Here is a 23867-nt window from a genome sequence, read left to right as displayed (position 1 = left end):
CTGTCAGATGAGGATCCTAAAACTGGGATCCATTTCCTCAAGGGGAAGTTCTCTTTTTCCTCACTTGGCGCAGCATCTATATGCTTTTCTTCCTACACAGAGTTGTAAGGCAGACATGTACACCCTTCTGAGCTGCCCCGCTCACAGGGAGAGCTATGGCCTGGCGCTGCCTGCGCCTGGTCCACCTGGGGACATGGTGTTGCTTTCCTTCAGTGCCCTAGACCTGTGGGAATGTGGCCTTTCTCCAGGAAACTGGGCCCAGCTTGCTCACAGCCCAGAGTTGAGCCACAGACGATGCTCTGCCTCCAAATCTGAGGAGTGCTATTCTCACTCAGGGGGGGTCTCCTATCTACTGCTCCCATTCCTCTGTGATAAATAAATCATATGTAAAGAAAACTTTGGGCACTCCTCTCTGTCACCTTTTTCTTTCAAGACTCCTATTCCTTGTTGCAATTGTCTCAGTTTCTATAAAGGAGTTGGGACCATCTCACGCAAATGATTACAAACACCTGGCTCATTTAGGGGAATTGCTCTTTGTCACATCCTGAGAAAAGCACAGCCCCAAGAGGACTCCTTTGCTAAAGCCTCAGAGAAGGGCCAAGCTCAAAACATGCTGCACATAGCTTCCAGCTGCCCAACTGCCCCAAACTCTTAGAGCAGGTTTACGTTGTAGTCTACAAACTCAAGTGGACTTGAGTTCCATATTTGTGTGTGGCTATGTGTGTGAGTGTGTGGTAAAATATACACAACATTTAAAGAAATGTGGCTTTTCAAATCTGATTGTCAGTACATTGCTTTTTATTCCAGCCTCCATTCCACTGAGTGGTCTCCCCCACCTCACGGCGTTCTATGGACTAATATGCCAGGGCACTGGGGGACGTACCCCGACCATCAGGGATCGTGTCCCACCCAAGGCCTTCCCCAAGATGCCCACTGGCTGTGACCTTTGGAGGTCAATCTGTGAAGGTCATACTGAATCTTTCCTGCCCCTCCTGCATGGAGTCTTCATGCCACCACTGCTCAGAACCGGGTCCTCCCTGGCCTGCTGATAGCTTCTATACGACTATTTTTAAAACTTACATAATAAATATAAACAAAACTGAAAAAACACAATGCATTAACAACATTAATTTAATGGTGTAGTTAAATAAATTAAATTGTCTCTTGAAGTGAGACTGTGACCTACTGTATGAGAGCTCAATTCTACCACTTTGATTTTTCAGGCTACTGCAAAACTTTTTGTCATATGGCCACCTTCACTTGACATTATCCCATCATCCGCCAGCACCTAGCGTCTTCACATAAAAAGTACTCAACAAATGTTTGTTGATTAATGGAATAAATAAATGAAGAAAGGAAGTCCACCTCTGCTCTTTTCTTAGTAGCATTAAGTACAAAAATACATAGGACTGAAATACACACACACACACACACACACACACACACACACACACACACACACACACACACACACACACACACACACACACACACACACACACACACACACACACACACACGACATGTAATCATCTAAATTAAAATACAACATAAAAGTTCTCAGAGCGAGAATTAGATGTCCACTGAGAGACACTTGGCTTTTGAGGAAATGGCAGTGTGAGGACCTACATCAAAACACTCTCATCCTCCCCTCTGCCTGGCGATCAACTTCCAGATCTGTCTTAGGCAGGGCATGGCCTCCCAGTGCAGCATTTTGAAATCTATTTAACAAAATAAAATATCTGCTCACTCTAGATCGGATCTCAGGTTCGTTGTAAGGGAGAAACTTCACAAAGAATATGAGTACATTTAAAAAAAATTTTTGCATACACAGATAACTTAGTAAAAATAATGGTGAAAAAAATTAAAACAGGAAACATGATTTAAATAATCTCAAAAAAGAGCAAGAACAAATTTTAATCTTCATATAAGAAAACAACCACCAAAATATAAAAGGAAAGGAAATTTCTTTTGTAGAAGAATATATTGTATAGTTCCACCTGTTGATAATTTCAGTTAAAAAAAGTCTATTCTAAACACATGAGCAGTCTCACTCTTACTAATATGTATATTTTAATCAATGGTAGAAGGGGGATTTAGACTACTCATTACACTGACATAAAGTGACAGCAAATTTTTGCACAGCAGTTTTGCTCACTGGCACTAACAGTGGAAGATGGAGGAAGTAGATTTCTGAGTTCAATTGTTAGCAGAATCTGTCCACTGCTAAAACCTTGGACAAAAATAGCTCTCAGGCTTAGCTATTCCCAAGTAACACAAGCATTAACCAAACACTGCTAACCTGTAGGAGGCTGTGGAAAAAAAAACATGTAAAAATATTCTATGTTGAATAGGTTTTGTGTTATTTTCTACTAAAGATATTCGATAGGCATGTTCTAAATTATTTAGGGCTTCAGTACAGATCAAAATTAACATCTGTAATATGAAGTTAACATTATAGTGTACTGAGATCCTTTTGCCAATATTTGGTTGTGAATATTTGGAAGAAGTCAGGCAAAAAATAACTGTATGCACATCCAAGATATCTATAAACTGAAAAGTATACACAGCGGGGGGAACAATAAATGGTTAATGGCTGGCTGACTGACCAATTATACATACCATTTAAGAAAGTATATACACATACATATTTCTCTAATAATGTCCTACCAACATATATATATGCTGCCTGTCATAGTTAAGGCTGTATTGCCAAACTAGCATATGTAGAATATCTATGCAGTTAAAATTAAGTTTTCTGTAAAAAACTCTGGCTTCTTATATAAGAGAATGAATTTTGGGGTTTCTTTGAGATTTAGTTTAATATATATATAAATGTTAACGTTAATAGGATAATACTTGTCACTTAAAATTTTTAGACAATATAGAAATTTACAAAAAAGTTAAAGTTTTAGACCACTTCACATAGTTGGAGGAAAAAAAACAAAGAGATTAAACTGGATTATGACTGAATACATTTATGATCAAAATTAACACACGCGCACGCACACACACACACACACACACATCAAAACATTTCACAGCAGGACCTGCAAAAAAAGTTTTGAACTGATCTCTTTTGAACTATGCAAAAGAATGAATTAGTCTTATTTTAATGAGAATTTCAGGAAGTGAAAATAATTTCATCATGAAATATCAGTTTGATGAACATATTCCATTATCAGTATCTATTAATAAGTGAATTATACAACTCTTTTGAGCATACAAATAATCTCTGATTTTATACCCACTACATTTCAGAATTCTGTAAACATTTAATGTGTTAGAAAATCACATTAAATGTTTATTTTGTTCTGTTCAGTCCTTTTCTCACTAAGCATGTGAACACCATCATATCCATTTTTTATTTCACTTTTACAAGTTCATCAGGTAAGGCAAATATCCAAGCACCAATCTTTTGAGCAACATGGCAATATTTAGCATTGTTCAGCTTATCTTCATCGGAAAGATCTTCTCTTTTGCGCATTTCTTGATGAACTTCATTTGGTGGAGTGGCACCTATTAAATAAATCTAGGGAACGTAAAATAGTGCTAATAGATTTATTTGTCCATGAAGCTGGAAATAGAAGTATTTTTGTGTGCACTTTTAAAAGTCTGATTGACTCATTTAATAATAACTTTATCATTTACTTTTTCACTTTCTTCAAGACCTGATAACACATTCAATGTGTACCTTCTCACCTGCCATACAAATGCCAGAGTAAGTGTTGAATTCTCTTCATTTAGGTCCTGTCCAGCAATGCCAACCAAGGAGAATTTGGCCCTATTCTTCTCAAGTTCTCCTGCATAGTTACAGTTCTCGATCTTCTTCATGTTCCCTCCAAGTGCAAAGGAAGTTTGACAACATGGCTTCAGTTGTCTGGCATGCAGATCATTTCATAGAGCTGAAAAATCACTAAGCCATTTGCAAGATTACTGTACAAATGATTAATGTATGGATTGACACCCCCCACCCCAATTCATCCAGTTCTTTCTTTCTTGCTCTCTCCTTCCCATAAATTTATATTAATGTCATTATTATCAGGCCTGCGTAGGCATGGGTGTGTATTAAACAGATTACCTGAAACCTCACCTGCAGGAGTAACAAACTCTCTGCAACCCAGTATATCTGCTTCTTGAAGAAAGAATCTAGCACACTTCAGGTCATTTACCTCTTTAAATCCTGAAAGGTCAATGGCAATGGCAGGCTCATCATCCCAGTTACCTTTAGGTGCAAACTAATTAAGCAAATTAAAATAAGCTCTTGAATACTTAACGTCGTAGCTGAAGTTGTTGATGGTGTGCCATCCTGCATTGGTCAAATGGTAGTTCACCCATCACAGCAGTAATTCCTCTGGAGAAAGCTTCATCAGCTCTTCTAGTTCCTCAAATTAATTTAGCATGCAATCAGAGCTTCATTCCAGGAAATCTCAATATTAGCAGACAGACCAACTTTGATGATCTGCCAGAGAAGTCCCAAGACCAAGCGACGTTTTCCTTCTTTGAGATCCTGTGCACCAGTGTTGACCACTGTACAACCACAGCAGAATTCAAGACTATGTTTAAATTTTTAGAAATAGTGGAGGGGTGAGCTTTTTCTTATTAATGGCTCTTTCACCAGTTGTATCTGGTTTAGATAAGTTGATCATTTTGCAAAGAAGAATGCCATCTACAAGGGAATTGAAAAGACTGCCATCACTGGTATTCATGGCTATAAGATGCTTATAGTCAGGGTCATTCTTCAGGGTTTATCCAGTTAACAAAAGCCACTTTTTCTTCCTCTGAATAAGAATGCTGTGTGCCCTCACTAGAAATAGATGAAGTTCCTCCAATAACAGTAATCTCTTTCCTCTTGTTGATTAGTTTTTGGAATGTTTTGCTGATGCCTTTGCTTTTTCACTCTTGCATTAGTGACACAAACTCTTTGAAACTGATTTTGTCATCTTTGTTGTTGTCAGCAACTGCTAGAATTTTCTCCATGATCTCAAACACTCTGTAGCCAGGCAGAGGAAGCTTTGCTTCCTTAAACAGGTCCTCAAATTCATAGCCACTGACATACTCACTGTTGTCAATATCTATTTTTATTAAATGCTTCTTGTATTTCCTCAAGCTCCTCCTGAAAAATGGTAGTGGTACTATTTTTCATCTTTGGACAGGAAAAACTCCCTTCAGGTCTTTATATTTTTTATCTTAGGAATCCTGGCAGCACAGAAAGCAAACCCAGCTTGGAATCTGTGGTCCTTCTGTGTTTGGGTAGGAGCACTGACCTTCTTAGGGCTTACTTAGGCTATATGTCCTGGAAATGGGGCTGCAGGAGGAGGACACCTCCGCAAAGCCACTGCCTTGGGTCTGTCCTGCCCAAAAGTTCAGGTCTTCTCTATGAGTACATTTTTTAAAGTTTTAAGATCTATTCAATTACAAATGGCTCAGATTTGTAAATTTCCCTTCTTGGCCAACAGATCCCCTACCTATAGAGGTAGTAATTTTTTAAAAAGAAAGAAAGAGGAGGAGAAAAAAATGGCATAGATGATAGGGGCTCTGTTCATCCCTCTGGCGACCAAATCAAAGTTGTGACAGAAACAAGGAGCAGCAGCAAGGAAAAATCGCCTGGGATCTAGATGAACAAGCCATACAACTAGGGAGAAATCCAAGAAATCACCTTGCGACAGCAGAAGGTAGGATGGGGCCAGGATGCAGGGCTGCCCGGTTCCAAGCAGCTGAGTGAGATGGAGGCTGTGGCAGCGGCAGCAGCAGATGCCTCTTAAAGGGGCTGTGTCTACAAGTGGATTTTCGCAGTGATGGACCTGCTTGCTCTGAGTACCAGTGCCGATTCGGCTGCACGCAGGGGGAACCAGGGACTTACAGGGAGACATTGTCAGAGTGAAGGCCGAGGTGAGACTTGCTCTGTACAAAAGCGCCAGTGGTATCCATTGTTCCTTGTTGAGACCTCCCTGCTCCAGTGCATGGAATCAGCGCTGCCATAGCCTTGACGTCATCAAGCTGGATAACAGAGGTCACTCTGCCCAGAGGATTCTCTGAAATCCTGCCTTCCCCAACCCGAGCCCCACCCAAGCCATATCCAGGTGTATCGAGTCAGATGCTCCTTGCTGAGCAGTCTAGATTCACGCTGGGTCTAAACTTGGTTTCTGGTGTGGCCTTTTGAGGCAAATATAAAAAACAGCATCTGTAGATTGCTGGCTGAATCTTGACAGGTGGCCCCAGAGGGGCAGAGGCTTGGGCTAAATTTGGCCTACAGCTGAACCCCTCTCAGGACTGTGCCACTGGACACCTACTTCACAAATCCACAATAATAAGATCAAAAGACTTAGGAACTTTGCTTAGTCCATAGAAACAGACACGGAAAGGCAGCCAAAATAGAAAGACAAAGAAGCAGAAACCATATGAGAAAACAGAACAGAGATCCAGATATAATGGAGTCAAGTAATCTAACAGATGCAGAGTTCAAAACGCTGGTTATAAAGATGCTCAATGAACTTTTGGGAAATGTAGAGCACTCCAACAAAGAGATAAAAATGGAGATGGAGATCATAAGAGGGAACCAGCCTGAAATGGAGAACACATTATCTGAGATGAGAAGTTTATTAAATGGAATAAATAAAGGAATAAACAAAGTGAATAAAGAAGATCACATGCCCTATCTAGAGGACAGGAAAGCCAATCATGGCACTCAAACAGAATGGCAAGAAAAAAGAGGCCAATACTATAAAGATGATTTAAGGAGGATATGGGACACTATTAAGGCTCCAAATATTTTTCCAATTGGTATAACTGAAGAAAACCAAGATATTGAACAGCTGTTTGAAGAAATAATGATGGAAAACTTTCCTAACCTGGTGAAGGAAATGGACATAAAACCCCAGGAAGCTCAGAAGATTCCAAAATTCAGGGATCCAAAGAGGCCCACACCAAGACACATCATAATTAAAATGCCAAAGGTTAAATACAAATAAAAAATTCTAAAAGCAGCAAGAGAAAAACAAATAATTACATATAAGGGAACACCCATATGACTCGCAGCTGATTTCTTAAGAGAGTTACAGGAAATGTTGGAGGGACTTCTTTAAGAAGAAAAAACACGTATCAAAAACAGGAATAAAGAATGGTAACAACTACATTCCTATCAATAAGTACCTTAAATGGAAAAGAATTAACTGCTCCAACCAAGGGATAGAGTGGCTAAAAGGATAAGAAAACAAGACCCCTACATATGAAAAAGAAGGAGGTGGGAAAAGATATTGCTTTGATGAACCTAGAAGGTATTTAAATCAGACAGAGAAAGATAAACACTATATAATTCCACTTATATACAGAATTTAAGGAATTAAAAGAACAAACTAATCAAAAACAGACTAACAAATATAGTGGACAATTTGGTGATGGACAGGGGAGGGTGGTTTGGGGGGCAGAGAATGGGGTGAAGGGTTAAAGAAGTACAAATTAGTAGCTGATTGATGGTCACGGGGATGGGAAGCACGGTATAAGGAATGCAATTAGCATGAATGCATTGGCTAGGTGGAGGGTCAGGGGAGGGAGTGAGCAATTGGGGGGATCATTTTACTATATAGATGTCTAACCAATGTACTGTATACTTGAAACTAATTAAAATTTAAACAAAAAAAAGCAGTATCAAGTGCATTTTTTCTGATTTTCTTAACATTAGAAGACATGAAAGTTCTTAGGATTGTCTATTAAATGGTTAAAATAAATAAACATAATATTTAAAAATTAACTTTTAGGTATGATAATGGTTATGTTTCCAAAAGGACTCCCTATCTTTTAGATCTACAAACTGAAATATTTATACACAAAATAAATTATATCTGGGATATGCTTCAAGATGCTTTGAACTGTGGTGGAAAGCACTTGAGAACATAGATGAAACAAGATTACTCATGAATTGATCATTGTCAAAGCCGGGCAATGGGCGCATAGGGGTTCATTATGCTATTTTCTCTACTTTTGATATGTTTAATGTTTCTCATAATAAAAAGTGTTTTAAAGTCAAGCATTTTCAGACAGAAGGTATTTAATAGAACTTCAAGAAAATATTCATATGGAACATGATATACCAATGAAATGCTTTCTTGACTTGGTTTTCATGAGTTGGAGATACAACAATTTTGATTAATGGTTTGGTTCTGCTGCTTCTAAGTATTTATTTTTCAATGAGAAAACAACTTTTTGAGAAACCTAAAAATCAAGACTGTAAAAGTTGAATTAGTATCAAGGAAGCTTCAACTCTTTCACATAAAATTTCACATCAAAGTGTTCATCTTTTACTTAAAATGCAAGATTTGTGTTCTTGGTTGAAGATAGTTTTATAGGTTTTTTCCTTTCATGAAGCTGGAAAGACATTTGACATATAGCAGCTTTATTTATGGTGCTCAAGAAAAATGGCTTGAACAGGAAATATTTATTTGAAAATCCCATTGGATTTTGTATAGAAGGGCCAATATAATGTTTAGAATAGTCAGCCAAAGTTTTGGAAAATTTCAAGATGTCTAAGTCACTGGAGCCCAGTCATGGCAGGCTTGGTGTATTTGCAGATAAAACCTGAGCTGAGCCTTCAGTGTGCATGCCTGGCCTGGCCTTGGGCACTCTCATGATTGTCATGACAAGAACATGTCCAAGTAACCGCTGACCTTTCAGCAGGCCTCCAAAGTGAGACATGTGGAGCAGGTCTGAACCTGCCATGCAGCCTGGAGTCACACGCGGATGGCATGCAGCCCCAAGCAGAGCCACCAACCAGGCAGCAGCCAGAGGAACAAGAAAAAAATAGCTGTCTTTTAAGCTACTGCGTTTTTGGGTGGGTGGTTGTGAAGGATCATTCAGCAACAGCAAATGTAGCCCCCAGATGCCAGAGTCCAGAGCTCGTCTTGGTTGTCTTGGTTATAAGTTTCTGTGTCATGTGTTGCTTCTCTCTGCAAAACATCCCTTCCCATTCTTTTGGTGAAACAAACACCCTTCTTCAAAGGGCAGCTGGGTACCCAACTCTATAATATTTGGTAGAGCTACCAAATGTAAAACTGCCCATGTGCTACGTGACCCAGGCTGGTCCAAGCAGCATCCATGGCTCCTGCCACATAAAAAGCCTAAGAGACAAACACAGTGACCAAACCAAGCAGAAACAGGAGAAAGAAGTAAGGTCCAGCAGGGTCAGGGCCCTTTCGGCTCCAGCGACTGCCCTGTGACTGCAGCCCTTCTTTCATTCTCGAAGTTGCCCGTTTCAGGCAGGATTCACATAAGGAAGAACAATCATTCTACACAGTTCAAGCATAAAAGTGTTTCGCCCAGGGAATGAGGTGTTCATGGTCATGAGAAGGGTTGCCATTGGGTCTGAGGCAGGCTACTGAAGCAGCGCCTTTAGCACTCTGAAGTCCCAGTGGGCGGCAGGAAGAGTGAGAGGGAGAGTCCGGCTTCCTAACCAGGCCCAAGAGCATCTAACCGGTTGACCGCCATTTGCATCCAGAACCCTTGCCCACAGGTTCAGTTTTCGAACCTCTCCATCTGGAGGGAGGGCAGTTTTAGGGGCCTGCAAGAGAGTTTCTAACCCCTGTTGGTTCAGGCATGTTCCAAATAACTCCTTTAAAGTTTTGAATATTTTTATCATTACAAAATACTTCTATGATTTCAAGATAGTTGTATTTGGTTTTCAGAACAATACAGTTAAGGTCAACACTATCATGATTATTCTACGTAAGAGGAAGCCTAGAATCTAGAATTTAAGTGCTTTTCTCAAAGTCCCAGTAGTGCCAGCCCAGGGTTCTGGCCTCCTTGACCTACCTCTTCTTGGACCCTAAGAGCTGGCGGATCCAAACACGGAGACTGGAAGGGAGCTTTGCTTGCGGCAGACAGCCATCAATGCTTGGGAAGTAAATGCCCTTTACTAAAGAAAAAGAAAGGTGTGACAGAAATTCAATAAACTACCTTCAAAATATCTGACCCATTTATATTCTCATTTCTTCCTGAGGACAAATAAAACATGCACTATAACTCTTACACACCCTATTCTAAAACACACCCTTTTAAAAAAAAATCTTTTATTAGGAAACAGGTATACTGATAACATTTGTTTAAGAAAATACTTCTACATGATGGATACATGGGTTTATTATCCTTGTCTCTAATTTTTTCATGTTTAAAATTTTCTATCATGAAAAGGGGTTTCCATAGACTGATGTTTTACAGTGCTTCCTCCCTCCCAGGATGCTGTGAATGAAGCAAGCCTGTCCTCTTAACCACAAATCTGATGATGGCCCTGACCAAGACCTGGCTGCTTGACTGCTCCAAGCTGAGCTTTCAGTCAAGGTGGCAGCAGGAGCCCTCCAGGTCTGATTAATACAAGCTGAAGCCCTAGGCTTCCTTTGGATGTGTTTTCTCTGCTGACCATTTGCTATGCCCTCTCCTCTGATGGATTGAGATCAGCAGCTAGCCGATGAGTCTGACCAGCATACTGTGTGTGCTTCCTGCCTGAGCCTGCCACCCAGACTCCAGCAATGGCAGGGTAGAGCTGGCCTCAGCTCATTCTAGAAATAGAAAAGGAATCAAGGGTGTACAGAAGCTATGATATGTAAAAGGCTTCTTTTTTTCCCCTTGGTCTCCTCCTGCCACATTTCCAGCGTCCCTAGAACAGTCAGGAGCAGGGCTGGGTGTCCTCAGCTGTCTGGGCGTCACCCACCTGCCGTGGCATTCCTCAGGCCTATTGCTGCATGCCAAGCCTGGTCTGGAGGGCAGATGGCCACATAAAAATAGTCAGGGAGCCCTCGAGGTACCACTTCTCCAGCTGCTCTGTTGAGCAGAAGCCAGAATAGAGGGCGAAGCCTAGGGCTTCGGCTTATAATAATAAGACCCGGAGTGTCCCTGCTTGCACCTTGACTGAAAGCTCAGCTTGGAGCAAACAGCTGGGCATTGGCATAGCCTCTGTCAGGGACTTGGAGCAGAGGCCAGTTGCTCAGTGTGTCCCCATGGTGGTGAGTGCAGGTTTTTGTCCAGTGAGGATGCATAGGAAGGGCAGGGGCCCTAGAGAAAATCTCATCTGATAAGGAAAGCCTGTGCCTCCCCTAGACCTCCCTGGAATGAGCAGTGGACAAAATGGTTCTTTTTGTTTCGACAGTTTTCAATCAATTCTATTGAAGCTAAAAAGTTCTATTGTACTGCACCAGTATAAATACAGCTAGAGGGCTTCAGGGCCCTGTTTCTTGTTTAGGCAATGGTAAGTTACTGATCAGCAGGCGCAGAATTTCAACTGAGTAAGCCAAGTAAATTCTAGAGATCTGCTACACAACATTGTACCCACAGTACAATAATGTAGTGTATGCTTTGTTAAGAGGGTAGATCTCGTATTAAGTGTTCTTACCACCACCCAACAAAATTTGTACAAAGAAGAAGGAGCTAGAGCCTGAATGTGTGACCAGGACGAGTTACTTGGCCTCTCTCAAATTTGGTTTCCTCATCTGTGAAAGTGTGAATAATACCTGCTCTGGAAAGAACAATCATTAAATGAGATGCCTGGGAGAAAGCAGTGGCTCCCTTCCTGGAGCAGTGTGGACACAGCATCAGATTGCTTTATTCTCCCTGATTAAACGAGTGAGCTCTGTAGCATATATTTGGGAGCTAGTCACAAATATGCTTGGATAGAAAGGGTGAAAAGATTGGGGGATGAGCTGTTAGGGTGGGTGGGGAGAGATGTTCTCTGAATCAGTTGAGCCAGCTGTGAACTGAGGGTGTGGCTGCCGCAGAATTCCTGAGAACAGCTGAGACAGCTGGGAGGGACTGGGCTCTCAGCTCAAACTGAGTTCAGCTCTCCAAATAGCCTTAGTTTTACTGTAGAGAAAAAATAATAAGGGCTTCTCATTACTTTGGTTTGGCAGTTTGCAATTTGCAGGCATCTTTACCTACATTATCTCAGTTGCTTTCTCAGCATGCCTGTTAGGCAGAGAGAGGGCCCACTGACCCCAGAGCCTCAGATAAGGGAAACTGTAGGCTGGTCAAAGGGAAGACAGGGCTGGACCCACTACCTAGCCTGCCCTGCATACCCTACCACCCCTGCAATAGAACATTCAAGGCAAAGACTATGGCTAGATACAAAACTAGTTTCTAACTAGACCAGTGTGGAATGACTAGGAAAGGAATTCAGGCAAATAACTGGTTGATCATGAATTGTGAACCATTCTAATTATTTAAAAAATGTCATCTGATGGGAAGAAGTTTGAGGGGCTGAGTGAAAAAGGTGAAGGGATTAAGAAGTACAAATTGGCAGTTACAAAATAGTCATGGGGATGTAAAGCATGGCATAAAGGGAATATACTCAATAATATTGTAATAACTACATATATTGTCAGGTGGGTACTAGACTTATTGGGGGATCACTTCATAAGTTGTATAAATATCCATAAGTTGTATAAGTATCCAAATACTAATATAATGTGGAATGTCGACTGTAATTTTTTTTAAAAAAAATTACAACAACAAAAACAAAAACATTTGCCGTCTGAATTTATACCTAACTCTGTAAAAATCTCTTGTTTAGGGAGGCATTATGAAATTTTTCTTCATTTCCCATCATAACGTTATAGATCTTGTTTTCAGAAAAGAAAGTCCCCCTGCACTGCAAATTTTCTGTCATTCTATTTTCTTCATTCACAATCATTTACTAAGTGCACTTGCATAGTAAGTAATGTGCTGAGTATTATGGACAACATACAGGTAGTCTAGTCTCTAACCTTAGGAATTTATAATCTAATCCAGGAGGTAAGACTCCTAAATATGGCACACCTGGACAATCTGCTCGTGGGAGACGCTTAGTGAGTGCATGATAATGTGGTTGGTGCAGACATCCAGAGGCAGACAATAAGTTCAGTTTTGACACGCCTGTATGGTGATGTCATGTCCAACTGGAGTCCGGGACCAAAAAATTTTGCTATCACACACACACATAAACAACCACATTTCAAATCACATAATCACTTAGAACAGTTTCTATTTTGCTTAATGTATCCCTAATTTTTTTATAACCTATGGCCTCAAGAAAGCAAGGTTGCCTTCTACAACTTGGGACTCAGAGGTGCATTTATGTGGTACACACACTGAGCCAAATGTGTTGAGTGTGCTCTGTGCCAGACAATCTGCCCCACAACTCTGCAAGGTTGGTGTTTTATCTCCCATTTCCCCATGTGGCAGAAATGAAATTAAACCCACTTGTCTGACCTCAGAGCTCCATGAGGCACTAGTCCAGCCACATCTATTAGCAGGAGAGTTATGTGCTCTACCATCCTAAGGAAAAGACAGTGCAGAAATCACATAGAGAGGGACAGAGAACACTTTGCAAATGGAACTGTCAAGGATGGTCCCCTGTAAGAAAGGGGCAGGTAAAGTGGCCCTGTGGGCCATAGAGCAGTATTAGTGAGTTCCTATGACACCAGAGCAATGCCATGGGCAGACCCCTGGCAGAGCTGGTGGGAGTGTCCATCCCTTCCTCAGTGACATGCCTCGTCAACCAGGAGCTACTTTCACTTCTATAATCCCTTCTCCTCTAATTAAAGCAGGATCCTATACCTTCATCCACACAAACCAGAATTCACGTCCCTTGCCAGGTGTGCCTATAAAGCCTTTCCTCTCTAAGAGAGGGACAAAGGCTTTGTCTCCCTCTCAAAGAATTCCGGACATCCAGAGATGAGGGGAGGAGGTTTGAAGAGGGCGTGTGAAGATCGCCTTCCTCCCTAGGTGATTCTCATCCTCTAGCTGCACTGAGCTCTCTCTTGCAATGATACTCTGTCCCCTTTCTAGAAAGAGGACTGACGGCATATATCAAAATCCTTTTAATCATACCATTTGACCCAGTAATTCCACTTCTAGGAACCAATCTTCAATTCTAAATTCAAATAATATTTTATGCACAAAGATGCATTGATTAGTCACAAGATGTGTTAAAGCATTATTGATAATAGTGGAAAATAGGAAACAACTCAAATGACCAAATATAAGGGAATAATTAGAATACACTATAAAATGGTGGGCAGCCATTAAAAATGTTTTGTATGAAGCACATGTAACACAAAGAAGTTACATTTACAAAGTTCATTGTTTTTAAAGCATACATGTAAATGTATGAAGCAAATGTAACACAAAGAAGTTACATTTACAAAGTTCATTGTTTTTAAAGCATACATGCAATGTGAACCTAATTAAGTTTAAGAAAACTCCTGTAGAATAGAAAACTGGCAGGAAATGTGTCAAATGTTAATTGGTTAATTAATGGTGTTTGGGGATTGGATTTTGACTTTTGTTACTTTTCAGTCTTTTCCAACTTTTGTGAAGCTTGTCTATTATTCCCTCACCCCCTTTTAAAAATTGTGATTAAAAGTATATAACACAAAAAGTACCATCTTAACCATTTTTAGGTGTATAATTCAGTAGCGTTCAGTATATTCACATTGTTGTGCAGATCTTCAGAACTCCTTATCTTGCAAAACTCATCTATTATTTTTTAATGGAAAAATAATATAATGACTATTTTTTAAAATATAAACTGCTCAAGCCTAGTGCTGAAAGTTGCCCTGCTTCAGCTGGTTTTAAAAATCTGAAGGTGAAGGCTCCTCTCCTTACTTCCCCTTCCCACCACCTAAGTCTCTGGCAGGGACTTTCCTAGATCCCATTCTCACTGGGTGGCTCCCTCCTCTGGGCCTTTGCTCTGCCCCCATCCCCATCCCAGCACATCTCTCCACTCCTCCTGGCCAATCGCTGCCTCGGCCCCCAGCCGGCCACAAGCCTGCCTCCCACTCTGCTGTGTGTGTGCTCAAGATAACGGGGTGGATGAGGGAAGGTGGAGGTGGAAGTTTCCATGAGCAGGGCCAGAGGGCTTCTGGGGAAGCTGTAGACCTTTGAGCTGGAGGATCTACTTAACCCCCTGGTCTTGCAGAGGACGAAACTGAGACTCAGAGGTCACATAGCTTGTTAGAGGCTCATTGAGGACTGGACCCCAAGGTTCTGTCACCTCATTCAGAGCCCTTCCCTCTAGAACATGCTGGAGACTATTACAGTGCACATTAACAGAGAAAATGGTCAGTGTTGGAGTTGATTCCATGACTGGAAAAATAACAAATGAAGAGTTAGATTGGGCTGGGAAAGGTTATTTGACTACACTTATGTAGAGACATGCTGCCCATTTTTGTCTCATTGCTATACAACATGGTAACAATTCTGTTATGATCGGATAGGTATCAGATCATATTTGTTATAAATTTGATTTACTACACTCAGTTCTATGCATGTGGCAAGGAGATAATTCCGAGGTGTCCAAAATTAAGTTACAGCAGGCCAGAAGGTGGAAGGAAGAGACAAAAGGGTTAATCAGTTAACAACTAAAGTGCAAAACCAATGAAAGACTGCTCATACTCATTAGTTAACGATGTAATTATTAAATTAACTTCTAGGTAGCTATTCTTGAGGTTATCTAAAAAGAGGGAATAGTGAGGTGCAGTTGAACCCCAAGAGCCTCCGCTTCTTGTTTACACGTGAGCCACACAGACTCTGCTGGCCTATTGCAGAAGGAGCCCCGCTTCGCCGTCTCTCACCCGCTTTGTCTGTAGCTCATGAAAATCCTTTCAGAACGCCTAGCATCTTCTCTCCCTACTTGACGTATAAAAATGCTCATAAAATTCAAGGACGATGGACATGTCTCTTCTGCCTAGCCATGCTGCTGGTGGTTTAGACTCCATGCCCCATGACCTGTCTTCTTTTCTGCTAGCAATGGCCTAATAAACTTTAAAAAAAAACCTTAAAATTTTAAGTTAAATTTTTGTTTAATACATGAATATTTATTCTTCATTGTGTATTTCGTGGATATATGCTCACTACTTTCTTAGGAATAGAGGAAATGGAATCATCAGGTTGCATTTTTAGATCAGCTGGTTTTTGTTTGATTTAAGTTAGGACAGGTGTTGCTTATCACAGGACATGAGAGCTGCTAGGTAATTTAAAGATCAGCTGATCTTACTCACTGACAAATGAGGAAGCTGATTTTATCTAAACCTAGAATTTCCAGGATGCAGGGTTAAGAGTCATAGTTAACTTTCCGATTCATTTCCCGTGTGGAGCAAAACAGGCTGCAGGCAGTCACGCTCTGCCTGGGCCTTCCTCTGGCACTCCTGAGATTTAGCAAATCCATGAAAACAAAACCATTTTCTAATCACACACCGCAAACTGTCTGGACTCTTGTCTAGGAAAGGTATATAAAACAGGATCTCTATTTTTGTTTCCAGCCCTACACAAAAGCAGCGGGAGGGGGAGCAGGGGTAGGTGTGCCCGCCACCTGACCATCATCACCACTGTCCAAACAGGGAAACACAGACAGAGTTGGGTGGGGCTGCGGGGAGAGTTGAACCCAGTCTCAGTTCGGTTACTTGTCTGCCTGCAGTTAGGCAGTGCAGCTGCTTAGTCTCCGGAACCAGCATGGTGCCTGGCACACCACAGATGTTCAATTAACGTTGATGGGGTTGAATCAGATGCAGAGGCCATGCCCCTAAGTGCCCAGCAAACATGACGGTGGCACCTCAGAGCTCAGGAGTGCATAGGGATTCACATCCTCCTCCCTATTCACCCTTGACTCATAACGGAGCCAAGAGACTACGCCCTTTTTTCAGAGACCTCCAGCCTTAGGAAGCCCTTCCCGTAAGTCTTCTTCCTCCCTTGGAGCTGAGGCAGGATAGACAGCCCAGGGACACCTCCTTCCCAACCAGGATAGGCCTCCGGAATTTTTTTCTTTTCTGCAGGTCTCCCTGTTTTAGCCCTGGCAAGGGGGTATAAACCAAAACTGGTTTCTTCCAGACTATACGCCATCTTTGGCTAATTATAATACCATTATAATTTTATCCACACTGCAAATACTGCTGCTCCCATCAGGCACCTGATGCCATGACAGTTCCAGAAGCAACATATAAGGAAGAAAGAATGGGAAACTGAACTCCCCACCTACTGGGAGGAGATAACGAGGCTATGTCAGCACCACGATTCCCAGCCCTGCCTCCAAGAACAAAAGTTTATAAACCAGACAGCCTTATGAGGCTCGCTCGCTCTTTAATTAACCTTGCGCTTTCCTCCTTGCTGTTTGTCTCGCCCTCAAATTCTTTCTCACCACGTAAGACCAGAACTCCCAGCCCTCTGGCAACAGAGCCTCTGTCCTAGCCACAGGGCATTCTGCACTCATCTGTCTCTTCTCTGTCCATGGTGAAGGGAGAAAGCCCATCACCATGCTCTCAGCAGCAGCTTTTTACCTGCAGAACCTGGAGGCTGTTGCCAGTCCGTGTCTTCCACTCACTGGGCTAAATCATTCACAGTTCATGTTCACCACCATTGACTGATTTCAGAAGTTTTCGAACCTATAGGAAAGTTGAAAGAATAATACAATAATAAAACGAACAACTATGCCCTTCATCTAGATTTACCTATTGTTGACATTGTCACATTTGCTATCTCTCTTTGTATACACACACGTATCCTTTTTAATGAAGCATTTGAAAAGAAGCTGCACGCATTGCAACACTTCAGTGTGAATCTCCTATATGACAATATCATTATCACTTTTAAAAAATAACATCAATTAGATATCATTTAATGTCCCCAATTGTCCTCAAAATGCCGGTTAGAGGGTTTTTCAAATTGGGGCCCAGTCAGAGAGGGTGGTTTTCTGGGGATCTGCAAGGCAGGGAAGGGGGGGTGGGAGCCCCCAGCCTGAAGACACTCTCTTTTCCTTTCCCTCAAAACCCAAAAGGATAGGTTTTACGGTATGTAAATGATGCTTGAATAAAGCTGTTAGAAATCAATTTCAGAGGTTGCTTAAAGAATGGGATAGACTCAAAGAGAAAATGTCAGAGAACATACATGGTGCGCAGTTAGGGTAAGAGTATTTCAAAAAGATTTTGTTTCAGTTTTGAGTGTGTGTACATGCACTGAATCACAAATATATTTGTTACAGTGAGTCAAATCAAAAAATATTTGAAAGCCGCCAATTTAGGCTAATTTTCTTGGAAGAGCACTGTCTTTTGTTCTGATTCTTTTTCCTCTTTTCCCAAACCTTCCATGTCTCCAGCTTCCCGAGTCTTCCAGCCCCAGTCCTATCAAGTTAAAGAAATTTTATTTTTATTCATTCTCAAAACAAGCTGAGTGTCACCTGGCATGAATATCTGATCGGAAAGAAGGTTCCCTTCTCCATCCATTCTCCTAACCCATAGAGGCCAGGACAACACAGTACTAGGGCAGGAAGGCAGTTCAGGACCAGGCAACTTGTGGGGAGCTACCAATAGCACCCCTTTGCCCACAGATTAGACTGGTCCTGCCCAGACGCTCAGCACAGCCATGCCTGGTAGAATGGCTATGCACCAGAATGTGGTGTCTTTAGACAGACCAGGCAACTGCTAAATGGGAGTGTCTGAATTATAATCTTTTAATTCTATTTTAAAATATACTTCTGTAGTTTGTGCCTTCTCATATAATCATCATGACAGTACTCAAAGTAATTACCACACCCTCCTTGCCTAAAAATTCTCCTGCAGTGAGTCAAGCCCCCATAATACTGCCTCCTGCAATAATGTCCTAACCTCCCCCATAGCTCTCTCTCCTCCATACTGCTTCCACAGTCCTCTTTCTAAAATCTATGTCATGTTTTTCCTAGTTTTTCTCTTGGCTGAAATTCTCCATCTGTTCATGTATATTGTCCATCTTTTTCATTAGATCTTTAACATTTTAATTGTAGTTATTTTAAAGCCTATATCTAATAGTTCCAATATCTGGGCCATGACTGGGTCTGGTTCTGCCAATTGCTTTATCTCTTAATAATGGGTTGGGTTTTTTCCCTTGACTTTTTTGTACAATTTTTGTAGAGAAGAACAGTAGGGACTGAGGTAAATAATATTTGTGCATGGAATAGGCTTGTCTCTTCTCTTGTCAGGACATTAGTATAGAGTTTGTTAATCTAGTCAGTGGTAAACTAGGTTTGGGTTTTATTGTTGCTATAGTTACCCTCAGGGCACCACAGCTTCAAATCTCTCCAGAAGGATTTTGAAAAGAGCTTTGTTGAGATATAATTCACCTAACATACAATGCACCCATTTAGAGTATTCCATTCAAAGGTTATTCATATATTCATAGAGCTGAGCATCCATCCCCCCAATCCATTTGAGAATATTTTCATCACTCTAAAAGGGAACCCTTTAGCCTTCACCTCCCACTCCTCATCCTCCTCATACCCAACAACCACTAATCTATTTTCTGTCCTGTCTGGACATTTCACATAAATGAAATCATACGCTACACGGTCTTTGTGTCTGGCTTCCTTCACTGAGCACACTGTTTGCAGGGTTCACGCACACCACAGCATGTATCATACCTCATTCTTTTTCATTGCAGAATACTATTCCATTGTGTGAATATATGCCAGAGGGTTTTTCTCAATGCTCCTGCTCCTTCCTCAGCTTTCACGTCCCTGCATGGCTGTGCCATGGACAGGGTCTCTCTCTAAGCTCTTGCTTGCTATTTGTGTTAGCCTTCTGATAGGGCTGGGGGACACATCCCATTCCCCAGTCTAGTCTCATTCTTGGTTAGACCCATGAAACTAGGCCTCCAGGATGGTGGATGGTGATTTCACAGAGTGCAGCCCCTCCATCCTGAGTCAGTCAAACTCTTTCTGGGCTTGTGGGGGGTCCTACTCCTTCCCCATGGCCTAAGACTTTTGCTTCAAGCAAGAAAGATCTGGGGAGGCAGGTGGCATCTGATGGAGGCCCTGGAAAAGAGCAGCAGGTCTTGTGTCTGGGATTTCCAGCTACTCTAGACTCTCACATTTGCCCACAGAAGTTGTTAACAGAACTTGCTAGCATTTTAGCCACTTGATTCTTCCCACTTTTCTGGAGCTACCCTCCCCACATACTTGATCGAAAGTGAAATAGGTCAGTATCTCCTTTCCCTGGGAAGGTTCTGCACTCTTTGGAACTCAGTTAGGAACTTCATGCCCACCAAGTCCTGTGCCTGATGCTGGCACTCTATCTGGGACACTCCTGGACACTTATTCTGGCAGAGTCTGGCTGAGCCCTGAAGAGGCAAGGGCAATTTGGGGTATACAATAGACACTTAATAAATGTGTGCTTCATAAAAGAGGATAAATAAATCCATGGTTCTTTAATAAAGAAGCACATCGAAACTCCCTGGGAGCTTCCTTAGAGGGCACATATCTGAACCCTCCCCCCACTTTCTCACCCCTTCCCCACAGAATCAGAAGCATGGAGTCCAGGGTGGAAAAGGTAGGGAGGCTCTAGCTCCCAGGGTCGCACAGAGAGCCAGGCAAAAATAAGAGGGTCAGGTCAAGGCTGGAGCCAGCTCTCCAGTTCTGTTATGTCCCAGCAGAGAATTTGGAGAATCACATCAGAAAATTCTAAATTCAAACCTGGCCTTCCAGAGCGTCATAAAGGTACATACATGCCAAAGTGACGAACTAGAGCATATAGCAGATATTACACAATAACTTTTAAATAAAGTCACAAACTTATACACTTACCCTGGGCCCTGCAGATGTTAGGTAGAACCCTGGAAAGTCTCCTTTTGTCCTCTTGATCACTGTGCAGCCACCCTGCTGTAGAAACAGCAAGTTCACAGCATAGTTACAGTGTGGGCTGTCTTATCTAATTTGCATAACAACCCTAGACATTAGGTGCTTTCTGATCTCAGTGTTACAGATAAGAGGTGAGCCCCTGGCCCATACTAAAGCATGTGAGGGACAGAAGCAGGTTGGTTTTCCAGAGCTCCTCCCAGTGTGCTGGGCCACTGCCATACCACTGACACTAGGGAGAAAGTGTTCCCCTCACATTCATTTGGTTCAGGAGCATGGTGCCTTGGCTGGTCAACATTTTAAAAAATACTATATATGAAATAAAATTTTTCAAAAGAATGAGAACCCAAGAAAACATACTAACCTAGACTGCACTAAACACAGGCCAGTATTTAAGAGGTCTGCAGGCTCCCTTTGTAACTGATGCCTCCACTTGTAACAGGACCCCTCTGGTGGAGCAGCCAGGGCATATAAAGAGTTGAAGTTACATTCAGGAAGCACAGACATTGGGCCCGGGTATCTGCTTGCCAGATTAGTAGGACCTTAGCTCCCCTTTGCAGAACTTCCAGAGAGAAAGCTTGACAATCCTTTGTCAAAGGTGCCAGATGGCAGAGGAACTTAACCCAAGAGTTAACTTGGAGCCGTGGCTAGTGATGATTCCTCCTTGCCTGGTTGTGGCTGTGTGGCCAGAGCCTGCTTACCCCAGGCAAGTTTATCACAGCCCTTGGAGTTCAGGCAGCAATACTCAGAGAAAGGAATAGCTGCCAATTCTCTCACAGTGTCTCCAGGTGTCCATGTCCTGTCCCAGCACCTGCCACCTCCCCACTCCCCGTCACAGTTGACAGGTAGAATGGCCACTCCCTTCTAAAGACACCACCCTCTATCCACTAAGAGTCAAGTCATATGAAGGTACAATGGTCCAATGCCATTACATTTGTCAAAATTTAGGGGTTTATTTGAAAATAAGACCATGGATGGCCATCATTAGCCCAGTTCCAGAGCCTGACCTGGCCCCTCAGGGTCTTTCCTCAGGGTCTTCGCAGCATTTGGAGAAGAGAGTATGGGACGCTAACTCTTCTGTCATGGTAATAGAGAAAGCGGCAAAGAGAAATGAGCACTAGGTTCCCACCTCCTTCGTTCTGCTTTTTGACACCAGTATCCACACCTGGACAGTGACCCCAAAGTCCTCACTCCAGATGGGTGGGTGACTGTGGAGGAAACAGAAGAGGGGATTCAGAGGAGAAGTAAAACGTGATCAAAGGCACAGGAGAAGATGAGGGGCTGAAGGAGATGGAAAGCAAGCAGACAGGAGGGCTTATAGAGAGAACTCCAAAGCCACGGACTTGGAGTTCAATTACTGCCCTTAGACCCAGACGCAGAACTGTTGGGATGTACCTTCTCGGGGCCCACACCACTGCTTCAGCACCCAGGACCTCAGGATTCCCTGCCCAAACTCCCCAAACCTGACTCCAGGACCCTTCCTCCCACAGCTGACTATGACACCGATATGCACCAAAGGGTGGCCAGGGATAGCTGTGTACGTGAGGAGGATGAGTTTGGGCTGAGGGTGGGGATGTCCATAGGTGTGCATAGGGGACCATTCGCAGTATGGGATGGAGTTGGAGGGGAGACAAAGGGAGGGGAGCTCAAAGCTGGGTCTGAGACTGGAAGTCAGCCCTCCCCCACAGCTAAGCCTGATGCAAATCCCCAGGGAGTCTGAGAATTCTACTCAGAGCCTGGCTTTCCAGACTGGAAGGTCTGTCTTTAAGGTAGGAGGACAGAATGCTTTCTGTGATTCTTGTAAGCTTGATTTCTAGCTTATCTTTGGAAATCTGTATACTCTTGCACTGGCCCCAACAATATTAGGGACAGGCCTCAGACTGGTGATGGGAACCTTTCACAGGGTGAAGGGGCCCACTCTGATCTTCTGTTTTCTCATCTGCAGTAATACCTACCTTGGAGGGTTGCTGTGATGATGCTATACATTTTGTACATAACCACCCAGGAATGAACCTCAGTCATCTCAGTTACCTCCCTGTTACGGTGTGGATGGTAGGCTTGGGCACCAGTCAACAAGGAGTGTCCACCAGAAACTCCAAGAAATCAACTTTCTCTATTGAATTCAGATTACAGTAGTATTCCTGAGGCCACATGGACACCTATTTTCTGGCACGTGGAATAACTTAGACTCAAATTCCCACCTAAGGACTAGCATTGAAAAGGTGGGTATTTCAGCAAACCACAAAGCTACTACTTCGTGGCTTGATTCTACAGGGACTGAGTGACCAGAGCTGAGGGAAAGCTCTTCCAGGAACCACAGGCCCTCCACTTGCCAGACTCCCTGCACCAGTGGATGGGTGAAGGGAGCATGTATTTGAAGATAATAATTATATTGTGCAATGGCAACAGTCTAAATAACAATGCTGAGTACTCAGAGGAGGGTGGCTGGGTCATCTCAGGCTCACAGTCTGATGGGGTAGCAAGCACGAGGCTATGGCCTCACCTGCTTCCCTGGGAGTGTTCTATATATAAAGAGAAATGTAGGGACCTACAGTGAAGCAGAGAAACATCATGGCAGTGGGAGTGGAAGGGGAAGGGATCCAAAGGTTAAAGAATTAATCCCTAAAATTGGAAACATTTGAAAAACTCCAAAAGAAAAAATTTTTTAAAGTTCTCTACCTCTTTCCAACCACATGCACACTTGTTGGGATTTCCCCCAAAGTTTTCATGTATCTAAAAAGAAACTGCTGGTGTAAATTATGGAACACTCAACCTGGAGGGGGGCGCAGTCTAAGGTTTCCAGAGTCTCCTCACCTGAAGTGTTCACACGGGGAAACTCATGCAAAAGCCTTTGGTGGGTGCATATTCAGACTGAAAGTGCCACAGAATCAGGTCCTTTAGGATAATCTTTTCATTTTACAGATGAGTAAACTGAAGCCCACAGAATTTAAGTGACTTAACACAGAGTTAATTGGAAACAGATTGGAATTGAAGTCCAAGTCACCCTGACTCACCATCCAGTGGTCATTTCTTTCTACCACACAAGACCTCCCAGAAGATAGATTACTGGTTCCTCTGGACCCCATTCCTGCCCAGAAGTAACCTTGATTTACACCTGGCAGACATTAAGTATTTGCCACAAAAGTGAGGCTTGCCAGCTGGGGTTGCCTATAGGAGTTCTAGGTGTCAGAGTGGTGGAGGATGCCTGTGGGAGGGCTGGGGGCTGCAGGGCTCAGGTGTGTGGGGGGGAAGC

At 42.6% G+C, this 23867-nt stretch overlaps 1 pseudogene; it reads right to left on the bottom strand.

Moving 5' to 3' along the window:
• Positions 1–3165: 3165 nt before the first annotated feature.
• On the bottom strand, positions 3166–5233 carry LOC102885730 (annotated as a pseudogene).
• Positions 5234–23867: the final 18634 nt, after the last annotated feature.

Source organism: Pteropus alecto, unplaced genomic scaffold (genome assembly GCF_000325575.1).
Source record: "Pteropus alecto unplaced genomic scaffold, ASM32557v1 scaffold233, whole genome shotgun sequence".
Taxonomy (NCBI): domain Eukaryota; kingdom Metazoa; phylum Chordata; class Mammalia; order Chiroptera; family Pteropodidae; genus Pteropus; species Pteropus alecto.
This window is presented reverse-complemented; position numbering and strand designations above follow the sequence as displayed.